Raw genomic sequence first — 4,383 nt, 5'->3', positions numbered from 1 at the left:
CTACGGGATCCACTCTTGTTGTTCTTGTCTAAAGGGTGTGTGTTTATCTAATGTACTATTTACTAAAAGAAAGGGTCAGAGAAAATGACTCGCACGGATGTCGCATCCATTGCATACGTATCTCATATGAACATGAGAATCAGAGTCTTCGTAACTCGGCTACCTAGGGGTTAAAGAGGAGTGTGCTCGCTAAGACATCGCGTCTTATGCCTACGTATCTCATCTGGAATGAGAATCAGAGCAAGCCGTAGTTCGGCTACATAGGGATTGCCATCTGAACATGGACTTACAAAGGAGGACACCAGTTTTGTCAAAGGAGAGTGGGCAATGTGTTCACGTCCTAGCAGTAGGTGTCGCAGCTCGCTGAATCGAGTCTTAGGCAGTTACCTCTTTGCAATAGAACGGACTACATGCCACAAGATCGGAGACGCTCGGAAAGGTCTAGAAGTGGGGGAGCTCTGCCCTAGAGTTGTCATGCAATATGTACTTAAGTGTTAGGATTTACAAATGGGAATATCTACCTAATGTTAGCATGCAAAGAATATGGGAATTCTACCTATGTTATCATACAAAAGAATAAGGGAATCCTACCTATGTTATCATACAAAAGGATATGGGAATCTTACCTATGTTATCATACAAAGGGTTCTATCTAATGGGTGCTACCTAATCGGAACAAGTGTTGACGAGTGGAGCAAGGAGAAATGTTAGGGATAAGGGTAGATGGCGATGCATGAAGCAATCGACTTACAAGGTTGATGGCGATGCATAAAGCAATCGACTTACAAGGTTGATGGCGATGCATAAAGCAATCGACTTACAAAAGGGTGGATGAATACGTGCTGGTTCTGTTAGGTTTTGAAAAATGATTACTCGACGTTGGATCGAGGTTTTGATCTTGCTTTGAAATGGTTATCGAATGTTCATTTTAATTCTTGTATTAACAAATGAATAAAGAATGAAAGAATAAATATTATACATTTCATGGGAGAGGGATACATTTGTTATGAATGGGGGTTGACATGGCAATCAAGCAATATAAGTATATGCCTCATACACCATACAAGTAGGCCACAGTTAATCACACAAGTAAGATATAAACAAGTATATAATCAAATCAAATAATCAAAGAATGAAATGAATTAGCATTAAATAATGTATGAGAAGTATAAACATGTTAATCAATCAAACCAATAGAAACATGGATGAAAGAAACAAGTATAACATATATCAAATTAAACAGACAAGTGAAACTATGCACACAAAGAATCAATGAACAATTTAATCGGGAAATAATGCAAGGATCAAACAAAATTGAGGTGAAAGGCCTCTAATACATGGCATATGAGATGGACAAGGGAGGATCAAAAGATCTCTTCAATTGCCTTAAGCAATCCCTAAGTCAAACATCAATCATACAAAAGTCAACCGAAAAATCAAGTCAACTTAAAAAATGTCAAATAAATAGTAAATTAATCACAAAAATTATGAAAAATTAAATTAATTTAGGTGGGGTCAGGACATCATCATCCCCCAAAAATATTTTTAAAAAAATGAAAATTGGTTATTGAATTAATTGAATCAAAACAAAGGTCAAACCAAAAGTCAAACAACAAGACTAGGTTAGAAATAAATCAAAAATAAATTAAAAATGGGAAATAAAGATTCAATAAAAGGTCAAGTTGACCATGAGACATTGGTCAACCCTCATCCCAAAAAATCAGAATCTAAAATTGATTTTAAGTCATGTAAATAAAAATAATAAGAAAAGTGTATTTAAAAGGACTATTTGAAATAAATAATTGACATAAAATAGTAACATTAAATAAAATATGAAAATAAAAATTAAATAAATTAAATAAAACATTAAGGAAAGTAAAAAATATTTTTTTATATTTTTATAAATGGATAAAGTATTTTTATTAATTAAAAATGCAAACAGAAATTAAATGTGGAGTTTAAAAAAAGAAATAAAAATAAATGAGCAAAAGCAATGATGGGCCAGATGGTGGTGCAGGTAGCAGTGTGGGTGCTAGGCCCAGCCCGTGCATGAGCTGTACCGCGTGTGACAGCATGGAAACGACATTTTTATTAAATCATGTGAACCAGCCTCAATAGGTCAAGTTTCATTAAACTAACTAAAAGACAAAACACAAGGCGGACGGTTGGGATCAGTTTCCAGGCACGCGATCGAACAGGCCACAGCATGCCACGCTTTTCTTCCTTCATGCAACGTAAATACATCAACCAACAGCATGCGATTTCGAAAAAAAAAGAAAAAAAAGAAAAAACAAGAACCCCCAACTTCCACTCAACCTATCTCCCTCTCTAGTGCATGAAATCAGATGATATAAAAAACAAAACTCAAGTTCAAAGGGAGAGGAACACCATGGTGTTTTACTTCGTTACAAATGGTGACTTAAACATGGAGTAAAATGGACAGTAAGGCAGCTACACACGAGAACGGATATGAATGATATGAACTTAGAATCATGAACCATGCCTCACATTGAGGGCTTCAACAACATACATGTCATATGGAGACAAAAAACAAAGATAAGGCAAACATGGTTGTGACATGATAACAGCTATGGAATGGTGGTATGAACATATGAAGAGTAACCATGGCAAACAATAAAACAGTAGTGAGCAAAAGCATGGGGTGCTTACCTAATGGAAATGAGTCCCTCACTCCTTGCTAGTGGAGAAAAACGGAAGGAAGTGTGCTGCTACTTGTGCTGCAGTCTTGGAAGAAAAAAGGAAGAACAGCTGTCTCGTGTTGCTCTCAATTGCTTGCAGCCAGAATTTCTTTTTTTCATCCCCTCTCAGATTAGGGTTTCAAGGTTTATATATGTTGGTCCCAAGTGTTCTTAATGGGCTTAGGTCCAATTGGATTTGATTGTGTGCACTTGAAACAAGGTTGGCAATGTGAGGTGGTATTAGGAAATGACTTATTTGGCATGGTTTAAGTGAGCTGCACCAGAAGTACATGAACAAATGAGGAAAGAAAGTGGGCTGGTAGTTTGTGCAGCATATTGGTCTGGTTTAAAAATATTAAAATGTTTCTGAAATGTTTCTCTGCAGACACCACGGCCAACAGCTGAACTGAGAGTCTCGGAGCTTTGCATGATCTCCTGATACGCAAGCTTTGGTATCCGAAATGTTATGGGGTTGAAATTCCTAATGAAAGACTATCTTGTTTTGCCACTAAGGCTTTGGTGAACGTTGGTAGTGACATGGCAAAGCTCGTCCCTGGCCGTGTTTCAACAGAAGTTGATGCGCGTCTTGCTTATGACACACATGGCATTATCTGGAAGGTGCATGACCTGTTGAAGTTGTACAATGATAGTAATGTCCCTCATGAACGTCAGCTATTTAAAATTCCCTCAACATGGCAGGGAATAGAGGCTGCAAGATTTCTGGAATCCGAGGGCATACAAACACATTTGACTTTCGTTTACAGCTTTGCCTAAGCTGCAGCTGCTGCTCAAGCTGGTGCATCTGTGATTCAAATTTTTGTTGGTCGCGTCAGGGACTGGGCACATACTCATTCTGATGACGAAGAGATAGAAGCTGCCCAGCTGAGGGGAGAGGATCCCGGGTTGGCATTGATCACAAAGGCTTACAATTATATTTACAAATATGGACACAAGTCAAAGTTGATGGCAGCAGTAGTTCACAACAGCAGAACCTTCTACAACCAAACTAGTATAATACCTCTCAACAATCGGTTATGCAAACCTCACCTGCTATGCATCCTTCAACGATGAAATCGATTGTATCTAGCCTTCAACAAAATCAGCAGTCTAACAATGTTCAACAGTCAACACAGTCTAGGCTTCAGCAACATTCCCAAATTATTAGGCAGCAACTTCAACAGAATTCTATTCCTCAACAGCAACAACAACACCAAGCTTCTGAAGACGAGAAATACACTCAATGGAAGTCTCTCGTTCCTATTCTCTACGATGGGCTTGCGAATCATAACATCGTTTGGCCTTCTCTCTCTTGCAGGTGGGGTCCTCAGCTTGAACAAACTACTTATAAGAATCGGCAACGACTCTATCCTTCTGAGCAGACTGATGACAGTGTCCCAAATACTTTGGTGATTGTGAATTGTGAGGTTGTGAAAACTAGGGTTGGAGCTGCAGAGCATATTCCACAGTTTAATGAAGAGGCTCACTCTCTATTTGTTAAGAAGTACAAGACCATCATACAACCGGGGGGGGGGGGGTGAACAGAATTAGGGAATTGCCGTAAAATTCTAAAATAGTGGCTACTCACACAGGCAGCCCTGATGTTCTCATTTGGGAGGTTGAAAGTCGACCTAACCGTCACACTATTCTTGGAGCTACAAACTCTCCTCCAAGGTTGTTTTTCCAA

General features: G+C 38.6%; 1 pseudogene; it reads left to right on the top strand.

Annotated features, from left to right (window-relative positions):
- The first annotated feature begins 2,673 nt into the window (after positions 1–2,673).
- Positions 2,674–3,770, top strand: LOC127081071 (uncharacterized; annotated as a pseudogene).
- The last annotated feature ends 613 nt before the right edge of the window (positions 3,771–4,383 follow it).

Source organism: Lathyrus oleraceus, chromosome 5 (genome assembly GCF_024323335.1).
Source record: "Lathyrus oleraceus cultivar Zhongwan6 chromosome 5, CAAS_Psat_ZW6_1.0, whole genome shotgun sequence".
NCBI classification, from domain to species: Eukaryota; Viridiplantae; Streptophyta; class Magnoliopsida; order Fabales; family Fabaceae; genus Lathyrus; species Lathyrus oleraceus.
This window is presented reverse-complemented; position numbering and strand designations above follow the sequence as displayed.